Source organism: Mus caroli, chromosome 9 (assembly GCF_900094665.2).
Source record: "Mus caroli chromosome 9, CAROLI_EIJ_v1.1, whole genome shotgun sequence".
Classification (NCBI taxonomy): Eukaryota; Metazoa; Chordata; class Mammalia; order Rodentia; family Muridae; genus Mus; species Mus caroli.
Window position 1 is genome coordinate 13818693 of NC_034578.1, and position 14036 is coordinate 13832728.

The following is a 14036-nucleotide window of genomic DNA, read 5'->3' on the forward strand; positions in this document are numbered from 1 at the left end:
ACTTCCCCCATATTCTAATAACTTTTCTCTTCCTCTACTGCTGCTGTGTGGTAGGGTAGAGGGGTGGTTGAATCCTTATTAAAAGTAGATTGCAAGAAATTTATGAGTACATACTTATTAGTGATTTTTGGATCATTCTTTGCTTTTTCTTGATTTACCTACCTTAGTTGTAAAAGAAAAACTTGGTTGGATCAAGATCCCAAAGTGATCTCAATAGTTTGGATTCTTCACCTTCTAAACTTCAGCTAACTTAAATTTATCTAATCTATGCAAATGAAGTTTTTCCTTCTTCTGTTTTCTCTGTGTCTTTCTTCATCTCCTTACTCTTTCCTGGTTCGTGGTGCATGTGGCTTTTGCTACCCCACCGCAATTCCAGGAAAGGACTGCACTGTGGAGAGCTTTTGCTGGCCACTTAGCAGGAATCTGACATTGGGCCAAAACAAGGAAGTAAGTTCAGGCAGGAATCGAATTTTAGGTTAAAACAGGGAAATACGTTCAGGCAGGAATCTAATATTAGGCTAGAAGAAAGAAATAGGCCTCAGGCATGAATATGACTTTGGGCTAGGACAGGGATTGGGCTCAGATATATTGGTCATCCTGATAAGCTCTTAAGAAACAATGATCTTTGTTTTATTTAAACAAGACTTTCTTTATTGCCTTGCTTGTTCCTTGACTATTTTTGTTTATTTTATTGCTTATTCCTCAACCTAGAGCTGACCTTACTAATTTCATGTAATTGAAATGCTATGTAAGCAGATTGGAAAAAATAAGCCCGCCTCAAACTCAGAGCTGGCTGGGTCATGCCAAAATGTTGCCTAATTGTCTTTTTTTCTTTTTAATCCTCTCTCCTGCCCTGGAGAACCTGTTGACTGACTGAGCTGGCTTGGTCACTGCACTTCCAGCCCCCACCCACAGAATATAAAATCTGCAAATGATAAACAGACACACACTCGGTCAATTTCAACTTGCCTTTTTGACACAATTGCTGAGCACTTCTTGTCTCCCACCCGGAGAAGTATGCCTTTATCAATATCTGAACTCCACACCTCTCCACCTGCCTGCAACTTTATTTGCTGAGTTGCATCTAGTTCCAGCTAAACACCCCAACCATTCCCTTTACGCTTGCCAACCTAATATTTTACTCCCATCCTAAATATAAGTAGAGCATCTATCTTTCAAAACATAATCAACACAAGAATAAAAATCATTTATCTCCCACAAAGTTTACTCAAGAAATTTGGCCTAAATTCAATGTTAATGATTTAGAGTTTTAAATATGTACTGTAATGTGAGTAATTTTATAGCATCTGCTTCTCTTGAAAAGCATGCCACTTTAATAAAATACCTGAAATGAATAGATATTGAACCTATATCTGACAGAGTTAAGATGTAGAAGAACCATAAAACTTATTCTAGATTATTTCTATTAATCTCTATTTTTGTATAGATTTTGTTATACTCAAAAGTATATGCAGAGATGACTCTCTCATTCTCATTACAAGATCTCATAGCAGATCTTTTTATGACTGAGCATAACTGTAGAATTGTGGTAAAATATCCAGACACCATTTTTACTACTAATTCATTTTAAAGCAGCATTTCACAGAAAAAAATATTTAGAGATGTTTTCAAAAACGATTACAATTAATGTTCTACTTTAAAGAGAAGTAAAATCTAGGTAAATTTTTAATATAATATCAAAGGGATATCTCTTAAACAAGATCTAGACTTTAATTTCCATCCAAGTTTTAACCAGAATTCCTCTCAGTTTAGGAGCACTGGCTATGGTAGCTTGTCCATCATGAAAGAATTGCTTCAAATTTAAACTGGCATGTGTAATTTATGCTCATTAAAATTTTGATCACAAACTAAAACAAAATTTGTGACTTTTTTTTGTTTGTTTGTTTTTTTTTTCGAGACAGGGTTTCTCTGTATAGTCCTGGCTGTCCTGGAACTCACTTTGTGACCAGGCTGGCCTCGAACTCAGAAATCCGCCTGCCTCTGCCTCCCGAGTGCCCGGCAATTTGTGACTTTTTAAGTGGCTTGAATTTACCACAATTATAGTGAATCCAAATATTTCATATAATGACAAATTAATTTAATGGAAACACTAATTTTTGTGTTTGATCCTTTGAGGCTTGTAGCCCTTCTTGTGGACACACATTCATAAATATATAATATAGAGAAAGAGTGAAAAGAAAGCAAGTGAGGACCTTTAACAAGCAGCCAGGATGTTTTATCCCTTTTTCTCACACCAAAAGCCTGGGCCATTGCTGAGTATAAACATCCACAAGGAATGGACTATCGATAAATTCCAAATGTCATAATTTATTCCAAAACTAATTTCTTTTTAGTTTTATCTAGCTACTGTGACAAGTGAGAATACACAGTGTTTTGATTGTGACTACAGTGGTGAATCTTATGATGGACAGTTCATAAAAGCACCAATCAGGAGAAAGTACTAATGAGTAGGGTCTTTCTTGCCAAATGAAATCTTCTGGTATAGTATTTAATAATTTTAACATGTCTGATGAATTTTCCTGGTTGTCAGCTTAACTATGTCTGGAATGTACTATAATACAGAAATGAAAGGCATACATATGATCCAGAATTTGAAGCTGGAAGACACAGGCTTCTGACTTGAATCTTGATATGGAGAACTTGAGGCATAGAGGCCAAGAAATGCTAAGACCCAGACAAGGTGTATACACCTTTAATCCCAGGAGACTGAGGCAAACAGATCTTTGAGTTCAAGGTCAGTTTGGGACAAAGTGAGTTCCAGATCCAGATGAGGTGTTACATATCTTTAATCTGGGCTACTTCTTCTGCTGGAGGTCTACATAAGGTCAACATAAGGTCAATGGAAGAAGGAAGATTCACTTTTTGTCTGCTTGCACTTACTTGCCAGCACATCTCGTGGAATGTACTTCTTCAGCATTCCAGCTTATACAGAAGACCAGGTGAAACAACTGGCCTTCTGAGACAGCAACTAAGAGATCTTTAGACTTCTCATTCAGGGCTACCCATTGTTGCATTAGTTGAACTGTAGACTTTAGGCCATTACAATATATTTCCCTAATATATAGAGACATTCCATAAGTTCTGTGACTCTAGACAATCCTGACTAATATAACACACTTCTTTTCTTTAATACCCTATATTTAAAGTAGAAAAGATTAATCAATATTTTATCTTGAAAATTAAGAAACTAAAAATGTAGATTTTTATTATTAATATTTTATCCACTTAAACATATGATGTACTGAAAGTGTAGTGTAAAATCTGAAAATATTTCATATATATATATATATATATATATATATATATATATATATATATNTGTGTGTGTGTGTGTGTGNTATNTGTGTGTGTGTGTGTATGTATAACCTGATTATTCTTTTCAACTTGCTGTATTCATGACAAATAAATAAATTCTTTAAAAATATGCATAATTAATGTAAATTTCACCCAGATTTCTAAAGAGTAATTTGGAGTATTGTTTCCTTCAAATTTTGGAATATAGAAAGATATCTCTAATAGTTAGGTTCTTATAACTGAAAACCATCTTGATATACAATTATATCAAAGGCTTATCTGATGTATCTTATAATGAACATCTTATGTTGGCTTAGCACTAAAACTACCTTAAGAGAGAAACTTTAAAGAAAAACACACGTACAGTTTACCTCTCACAAGTCGAAAAAATCTCACTACCACATAACCTGTAAAATAATACCAAAGTCAATATTTAAAATACAGCTTGCCTTGTATCATTATAAAAATAAGATACACTAATATTGTCAAAATAGTTCTCATAGATAAAAAATAAAAAATTTTCTTTGCGTTTTCATCAATATCAATGCAAAATATAGAGTTCAGAACATAATTGTTATCATTTCTATAGAAAGAGATACAGTCATAAACAAGTAACACTGGGTGGTAATAAAAGCATAAGGCACAGTAATCATTTTAATTTTTTTGTGTAAATTAAGAAATATATTGTATTTTTTTAGGATATGAAAATGTCATAGAAGCATAGGCATGTTTTGTTTAAATCCACTTCCCTCAAATTCCCACACTCCTTAACTTCAGCTTTCTTTCCCAACAACATGTGCTTATTTATTTATTTATTTATTTATTTATTTATTTATTTCTACAGGCCAGTCCTTTCCCACCTCCTGATTTGCCCTACCACAGTTCCTCGTCCCATTTGTCCTCACCTGTCTACAAGCAAGAAGATGTACCTACTCCCCACCCCTACCTGCTCATCACCATCATGTCTTCCCACTCCCTGCGACCTTAAGTCTCTTGAGGATTTGGCATGTCTTTTTGTGCTGAGGCCAGAGCAGGCAGTACTCGGCTGTGTTCTGGGGGCCTCAGACCAGCTCGTGTATGCTTCCTGGTTATGTCACTTTAGTAACATGGCCTTAAATTTAAAATGAGCCAGTACTTACCTTCAGTCTGCAAGGAAACATGTGTTAAAGCAATACTACTTTCAGCAAAACTTGAAAACATTTCATGTGATGTCTAGCTGAAGGTATACACACACACACACACACACACACACACTCACACACACACAATTTAAGATAGCTAAATCAATGCTGTCAGTTCCAGTGGTTTCAGAAAGATCTCTATGAACAACAATATCTTGGGCATTCCATGTTTCCCATTTTCCTCATTCTCAAATTTAAGTTTATATCTTAAATACTTACCAGTTATTTTCTTGCTTAAGAGGCCTTACTGATTAAAGGCAGATCTCCAACGACAGAATGCAGGAGTCCTCCCAAACAGTGAATAATTAAAATATACTTTATCAAGAAAATGTTATCATTAATTATTGAGGACTTAGGTTTTAATTTATGAGACAGACATTTTTCAGATTTAGTATTATTCAGGAAAATAAAGCTGTGTCTTAGTGTTTTATATAGTGTATATGTATATGAGAAAATATTTACAGCAGGTAAATTATGGAGAAAAATATCTTTATGGCTCGTTTGTATTTAATTTTTAAATGAAAATCAATTTAAAAGCAATTGAAATTGCAAAAAACATCCCAATAACAACTAAGAATCAAAACAATGCTTTCTACTGGTTAATTAAACTGCAAAATGCCACTAGTAGCCTTCCTCCTTACCATAATATACTAATTCTAATCAACCAAAAGGTAGAGATATTGTAAGAATTAATCTGGAATAGGGCTAATATTCTATTTTTGTTATTATTTTTTAAATAGATATTTTCTTCATTTACATTTCAAATGCTATAGCAACGGTCCCCACTACCCTCCCCACGCCCTGTTCCCCTACCCACTCACTCCCATTTCTTGGCCCTGGTGTTCCCCTGTACTGGGGTATATAAAGTTTGCTAGACCAAGGGGCCTCTCTTCCCAATGATGGCCGATTAGGCTATATTTTGCTACATATGCAGCTAGAGACATGAGCTCTGGGGGTACTGATTAGTTCATGTTGTTGTTCCACCTATAGTGTTGCAGACCCTTTCAGCTCCTTGGGTACTTTCTCTAGATCCTCCATTGGGGGCCCCGTGTTCCATCCAAAACATGACTGTGAGCATCCACTTCAGTATTTGCCAGGCATTGGCCTAGCCTCACAAGAGACAGCTATATCAGGGTTCTTTCAGCAAAATCTTGCTGGCATATGCAAGAGTGTCTGCGATTGGAGGCCAATTATGGGATGGACCCCTGGTGTGGCAGTCTCTGGATGGTTCATACTTTCGTCTTAGCTCCAAACTTTGTCTCTGTAACTCCTTCCATGGGAATTTTATTCCCTATTCTGGGGAGGGATGAAGTATCCAGGTTTTGGTCTTCCTTCTTAATTTTCTTGTGTTTTGGAAATTGTATCTTGGGTATTCTATGTTTCTGGGCTAATATCCACTTATCAGTGAGTGCATATCAAATGACTTCTTTTGTAATTGGGTTACCTCACTAAGGATGATATCCTCCAGGTACATTCATTTGCCCAAGAATTTCATAAGTTCATTGTTTTTAATAGCTGAGTAGTACTCCATTGTGTAAATGTACCACATTTTCTGTATCCATTCCTCTGTTGAGGGAAGTCTCGGTTCTTTCCAGCTCCTGGCTATTATAAATAGGGCTGCTATGAATATAGCGGAGCATGTGTCCTTATTACCAGTTGGAACATCATCTGGGTATATGCCCAGTAGAGTTATTGTTGGATCTAACGGTAGTATAACGTTCAGTTTTCTGAAGAACCGCCAGACTGATTTCCAGAGTGGTTGCACAAGCTTGCAACCCCACCAGCAATGGAGGAGTGTTCCTCTTTCTCCACATCCTCACCAGCATCTGCTGTCACCTGAGTTTTTGATCCTAGCCATTCTAACTGGTATGAGGTGGAATCTCAGGGTTGATTTGATTTATTTTTCCCTGATGATTAAGGGTGTTGAACATTTTGATTTTTTGGAGTCCAGTTTCTTTAGTTCTTTGTATATATTCGATATTAGTCCCATATCAGATTTAGTATTGGTAAAAATTCTTTCCCAATCTGTTAGTAACCTTTTTGTCTTATTTACAGTATCTTTTGCCTTACAGAAGCTTTACAATTATTTGAGGTCCCATTTGTCAATTCTTGATCTTACAGCCCAGGTCATTGCTTTTATGTTCAGGAATTTTTCACCTGTGCCCATACCGTCAAGGCTTTGTGCCTCTTTTTCCTCTATAAAAGTTTCAGAGTCCTTGTTTTTGGTGGAGTTCCTTGATCACTGAGACTTGAGCTTTGTACAAGGAGATAAGAATGGATCAATTTGCATTCTTCTACATGTTAAATGCCAGTTGAGCCAGCACCATTTGTTGAAAATGCTGTCTTATTTCCACTGGATGTTTTTAGCTCCCTTGTCAAAGATCAAGTGACCATAGGTTTTGGGTTCATTTCTGGGTCTTCAATTCTATTCCATTGATCTTCCTGTCTGTCATTGTACCAGTACCATGCAGTTTTTATCACAATTGCTCTGCAGTACGGCTTGAGGTCAGGCATGGTGATTACACCAGAGGTTCTTTTATTATTGAGAATAGTTTTTTGCTATCCTAGGTTTGTTGTTATTCCAGAAGAATTTGCAAATTGCCCTTTCTAACTCAGTGAATAATTGAGTTGAAATTTTGATGGGTATTGCATTGAATATATAAATTGCTTTCACAGGATAGCCATTTTTACTATATTAATCCTGCCAATCCACGACCATGGGAAATCTATCTTCTGAGATCTTCTTAAATTTCTTTCTTCAGAGACTTGAAGTTCTTGTCATACAGATCTTTCACATGCTTCATTAGAATTACACCAAGATATTTTATATTTTGTGACAATTGTGAAGGGTGATGTTTCCCTAATTTCTGTCTCAGCCTGTTTACCCTTTAGTAGAGAAAAGCCACTGATTTGTTTGAGTTAATTTTATATCCAGCTATTGCACTGAAGCTGTTTATCAGGTTTAGAGTTCTCTGGTGGAATATTCAGGGTCACTTATATATTCTTTCATATCATCTGCAAATAGTGATATTTTGACTTCTTCCTTTCCAATTTGTATCCCCTTGATTTCCTTTTGTAGTCTTCGTTGAAGAATTGAGTTGGAATTTTGATGGGGATTGCATTGAATCTCTAGATAGCTTTTGGCAAGATAGCCATTTTTACTATATTGATCCTGCCAATCCATGAGCATGGGAGATCTTTCCATCTTCTGACTGAGATCTCCTTAAATTTCTTTCTTCAGAGACTTGAAGTTCTTATCATACAGATCTTTCACTTCCTTAGTTAGAGTCACGCCAAGGTATTTTATATTATTTGTGACTGTTGAGAAGGGTGTTGTTTCCCTAATTTCTTTCTCAGCCTGTTTATCCTTTGTGTAGAGAAAGGCCATTGAATTGTTTTAGTTAATTTTATATCCAGCTACTTCACTGAAGCTGTTTATCAGGTTTAGGGGTTCTCTGGTCGAATTTTTAGGGTCACTTAGATATACTATCATATCATCTTCAAAAAGTGATATTTTGACTTCTTCCTTTCCAATTTGTATCCCCTTGATCTCTTTTTGTTGTCGAATTTCTCTGGCTAGGATTTCAAGTACATTGCTGAATAGGTAGGGAGAAAGTGGGCAGCCTTGTCTAGTCCTTGATTTTAGTGGGATTGCTTCAAGTATCTCTGCATTTATTTTGATGTTGGTTACTAGTTTTCCGTATATTGCTTTTATTATGTTTAGGTATGGGCCTTGAAATCTTTATCTTTCAATGACGTTTTCATGAATGGGTGTTGGATTTTGTCAAACGCTTTCTTAGCATCTACAAAGAAGATCATGTGATTTTTGTCTTTGCGAGGATTTTATTATTTTTGCATCGATATTCATAAGGTAAATTGGTCTGAAGTTCTCTTTCTTTTTTGGGTCTTTGTGTGGTTTAGTTATCCGAGTAATTGTGCCTTCATAGAATAAATTGGGTAGAGTGCATTCTCTTTCTATTTTGTGGAATACTTTGAGGAGAATTGGAATTAGATCTTCTTTGAAGGTCTGAAAGAACTCTGTACTAAACCCATCTGGTCCTGGGCTTTTCTTGGTTGGGAGACTATTAATGACTGCTTCTATTTCTTTAGGGGATATAGGACTGTTTAGTTCATTAACCTGATTCTGATTTATCTTTAGTACCTGGTATCTGTCTAGAAATTTGTCTATTTCGTCCAGGTTTTCCAGTTTTGTTGAGTATAGCCTTTTGTAGAAGGATCTGATGGTGTTTTGGATTTCTTCAGGATCTGTTGTTATGTCTCCCTTTTCATTTCTGATTTTGTTAATTAGGATGNTGTCCCTGTGCCCTCTAGTGAGTCTGGCTAAGGGTTTATCTATCTTGTTGGTTTGCTCAAAGAACCAACTCCTCGTTTGGTTGATTCTTTGAATAGTTCTTTTTGTTTCCACTTGGTTGATTTCAGCCCTGAGTTTGATTATTTCCTGCCCTCTACTCCTCTTGCATGAATTTCCTTCCTTTAGTTCTGGAGCTTCTAGGTGTGCTTTCAGGCTGCTTGTGTATATTTTCTAGTTTCTTTTTGGAGGCACTCAGGGCTATGAGTTTTCCTCTTAGGACTGCTTTCATTTTGTCCCATAAGTTTGAGTATGTTGTGGCTTCATTTTCATTAAACTCTAAAAAGTCTTTAATTTCTTTCTTTATTTCATCCTTGACCAAGGTAACATTGAGTAGAGTGTTGTTCGGTTTCCACGTGAATGTTGGCTTTCTATTATTTATTCTTTTATTGAAGATCAGCCTTAGTCCGTGGTGATCTGTTAAGATGCATGGGATAATTTCAATATTTTTGTATCTGTTGAGGCCTGTTTTGTGACCAAATATATGGCCAATTTTGGAGGAGGTACCATGAGGTACTGAGAAGAAGGTATATCCTTTTGTTTTAGGATAAAATGTTTAGTAGATATCTGTTAAATCCATTTGTTTCATAACTTCTGTTAGAGTCCATGTATGTCTGTTTATTTTCTGTTTCCAGGCTCTGTCCATTTGTGAGAGTGGGGTGTTGTAGTCTCCCACTATGATTGTGTGAGGTGCCATGTGTGCTTTGAGCTTTACTAAAGTTTTTTTAATGAATGTGGGTGCCCTTGCATTTGGAGCATAAATATTTAGAATTGAAACTTCATCTTGGTAGATTTTACCTTTGATGAGTATGAAGTGCCCCCCTTGTCTTTTTTGATATCTTTGGGTTGGAAGTCAATTTTTTTCTATATTAGTATGGGTACTCCAGCTTTTCTTCAGACCATTTGCTTGGAAACTTGTTTTCCAGCCTTTTACTCTGAGGTAGTGTCTGTTTTTTTCCCTGTTGTGGGTTTCCTGTAAGCAGCAAAATCTTGGGTCCTGTTTCTGTAGCCAGTTTGTTAGTCTATGTATTTTTATTGGGGAATTGAATCTATTCATGTTGAGAAATCAAACAAAAGTAATTGTTGCTTCCTATCATTTTTGTTGTTAAAGTTGGGAATCTGTTCTTGTGGCTGTCTTCTTTTAGTTTTGGTAAAGGACTGCTTTCTTGGTTTTTCTAGGGTGTAGTTTCCATCTTTGTGTTGATGTTTGACCTTTATTATCCTTTGAAGGGCTGGATTCGTGGAGAGATAATGTGTGAATTTGTCTTTGTCATGGAATACTTTGGTTTCTCCATCTATGGCAATTGACAGTTGTGGGTTTTTTTGTTTGTTTGTTTTTTTGGTTTTTTGAGACAAGGTTTCAATGTATAGCCCTGGTTTCCTGGAACTCACTCTGTAGAGGGAGTACTGGGTTTTGATGATGACAAGTGGTCTTCGTTTCTGGTAGTAAGATTCTTATTTATTCCCTTGCCACTTGGCAATCTCTGGTGTTAAATGTTCTAGGTGTCTCTGGCTGGTGCTTGTTACTCCTATGATTCTATTAGCCTCTGATAGCACTCCCGAGAGTCCAACTCTCTCCTGAGTCCCAGTTATCAGTGCACTCTGCAGGCAAGCTCTCCTCTTTCAGGGAAGGTGCTCAGAGGTCTGGATCTCAGATCTGCCTCGTGGCTGAAGATGAAGGTCTGGAGGGACCCTGTCCAAGAAGCTCTGTTGCTTCTGTGTCCCAATCCCTCTCCTGCATGGACTGGTGTCTGAGAGACCTGAGATACATGATGGTGCTCTCACCTCATTCTTGGGGTCAGAGCCCTCTGTGGAGGGCGACTTTCCTCAGTGATCCTAAGATCCTGGTTGTGCTAGTGCACCTTTGGGATGGAGAGGCCTCTGGGGACAGTGGGATTGTCTGCTTAGTTCGTGCCCAAGGTGGCCTGGGCTGGCACTAACAGGAATGAACCCCAGCCACTGGTTGGGCTGGTTTCCTGTGTCCCTTTTCCTGCTGGCACAGGCCTTTCGCAGTTGTTTTGGAACAGATGTTGTGTTCCACTCACCAGTGATCCTAAGATCCTGAGTGTGCTAGGGTGCCTGCAGCATGAAGAGTCCTATAGAGACCCTGGGACCCTCGGCTGAGCAGAAAAGCATTTATTGATAAAAGAATAGAAGAATCAATAAGAAAATTCACTGGGGCACAGTGTGGTTTTTTTTTAAGATACAGCCATGAACTAAACCAAGATAGTTGATTGAATTTTATATGCCAGACATGACAATTTTGAGATTTATTAGGATATTTTATTTATCAAAAAAAGTAAAAATAGTATTAACATTATTGTAACTAACATGTATACTGGGATTTTTGTATGTTTGTTTGGTTAGTTGGTTGGTTTGTCCATTTGTTTTTCTGAAGCAAGGTCTTAGTATATAGTTCAGGCTATACGGAACTCCTCATGTTGACCAGATGGCCTCAAATTCCCAGTTCTTTCTCAGGTTCATCAAAATATTTATTTTTTTTATGGTGTGAAATACATTTTAAAAATGGCTAGTAGATAACCAAAAATTCTATACTAGCATTTGTTACGAATTGTATGTATTTTGTTAGTTAATGTTCAAGTCACGAATTGATCCTTAGAGTTCTATACATGAACCAAATGGAGGACATAATGTAACTTCCATAAATTAATGATTTGACTTTTGGCCTTTCTTAGGGGTATAAAATTATGTGATACCAAGCTGAGTTACATCATGCAGTCAAGTGTTTCAGTTTTACTCAAAATCTCTACTGAAATATTTTCATAAACCTCAGTATGTCTAAAACTTTTTGAGAAAACCTTTAACAAATATATCTTCTTGTGACTTTGAAGACCAAATATCTAAAGACAAGGAAATTGGGAACCTGAGCGGTAATATGGACTCCAAGAGAGGAAAATGATTTTTGGTTTTGTTTTTGTTGCTCTATTTTTGTTGTTGTTGTTGCTTTGCTTTGCTTTCTTTAGTGTCTGATAGATAACAGCATTATCACTTTACTGTGTGCTGTTTGCTTATACTTCTGTGCTGGATGGTTTTACAACACTAGACACAGTCTAAAGTCATCTGAGAGGAGGGAACCTCAAGGAAATGCCACATATGATATGTCTGGAAATATTATTTTAGTTAGTCACCATTGGAAAAGGGCCCAGTCCATTATGAGTAATGCCATCCCTGGACTGGTGATTCTAGGTTTTATAAGAGTGCAAGGTGAGCAAGCCATGGGGAACAAACCAGTAAGTAGCACCCTTTCCAAGGCTTCTGCATCAGATACTACCTCCAAGTTCCTGCCCTCCTTAAGTTCCTGTCCTGACTTCCTTAATGGTTGTAATGTAGAAGCACAGGATAAATAAATATTTTCTCCCCTAGTTACTTTGGTCATGGTGTTTCATCATAGAAATAGTACCTAAAGCTAAGTCAATTTCTATTTACTTATCCTGAATATGTATCTTATAATAGAGATCTCTGAATGCGTTCCTTTAGCATTTATCTAGTTAATACAGGATATCTCTTCTTTTGAAGAAACTTAATTCTATCTTTTACCATAAAAGTTAATGTTAAATTTATATGATACTTAAACTTCTAGATACTACCTTCTAGGGATTATCATAAAGTTTAATTTTTATATATCCCCTTATAGGCAAATGCACCCCAATCTGTAACACATCCAAACCCTGTTCATGATAAGCCTATTCTTTACCTCTATTATTCTGTCATATAATTCATATTAACTAATATATTCACAAAGTATATAACTAATTTATATTACACTATTTTTCCCACTTAGCATTATACCAAGAGTTCCATCTAAAAGTGCTTCAATATTTCTTCCAGTTTAGTTGTAAATGATATTTCATAGCATGGATATACCACAGTTCAATCATTAACCTACCATAGAATATTTTGATCAATGCAGGCTAGTGTATTATAAACGTGTTACAAGAAATAACCTATAAGACACTAGTGTGGACATGTATTTTTAAACTCTCTAAGAATTTTCTGAGATAAAAGGGCAGAAGTATAACCACAAAATCATATTATGGATTCTTGTTTATAAAACCACCCATTCATTTTCCAGATTAAGTTCAACTCAAGTATTACTCTTGAAAAACTTTACCAGAGTTTGTTGCCATTTGGTCCATTTTTAGTTGCTGTAATAGGTATATGCTGACTCTTCACCATCTTCCTAGTAATCAATAAAGGTAAATGAAGTTCATGTGATATTCTTATTGACATATCTTCAATGAAACATCTCATCAGTATATCTATTTCTTAACAAATTAAAGGTTAATTAGAAGGTTTTTATGTTGAATTATAAAAGTTTATTATATTTCACTGATTTGAGCTTCAATTATTTGAAATTTTCACCTCAAAATCTGCAGAGTACATCAGAAAATATCTTCCAGGCACTTCTAAGGAAAAAATGTGTTACTCTTCATAAGGTAGCACGTATTTTCTCTCATGTATCATATTTCTATTGTAAAGTACACATTTCATTAGCAATAATATAAATGAAGCTGGCATACATTATGGCAAATGAAATAAACCTTTTAGAGAGTGAAAAACATTGCATGGCCTCACCTATGTGTGGAATGTAAAAAGGATGCATTTAAAGAATCAGAACATAGACCCCATAGTCATTATGAGTTCACTGTATGAGAAAGAACAATTTGGTTTCAGTTCATTAAGATAAGTAACCTCTGAAGACCACAGTGTAGAAACTGTAGACAAGTACTGTGTGTCACCAGTGCATTGTCTGCTTGAATAAGAAAATAAATCCTAAATACCTCACCTTATTATGACAATATGAGAGGATATATATGCTAATTAGGTTTATTTAATAACCTCAGACTGTTCACAAATATCAAAACATAGCATTGTACAAAATAAATATGTCTTTTTGTTAGTCATTTATTGATTAATAAAACTGAAGAAAATCAATGAAAAGTAAAATAGTGTAAATAAAGGGAAACAAAATTCTTCCCTAAACCATTGAAACATTAGATGCTTTCTGTATCGTTTCCTTATTTTTATTTTCTAATTTTTGGTTCTTCTCTCTCTTTCTTTCTTCCTTCCTTCCTTCCTTTCTTTCTTTCTTCCTTCCTTTCTTTCTTCCTTTCTTTCTTTCTTTCTTTCTTTCTTTCTTTCTTTCTTTC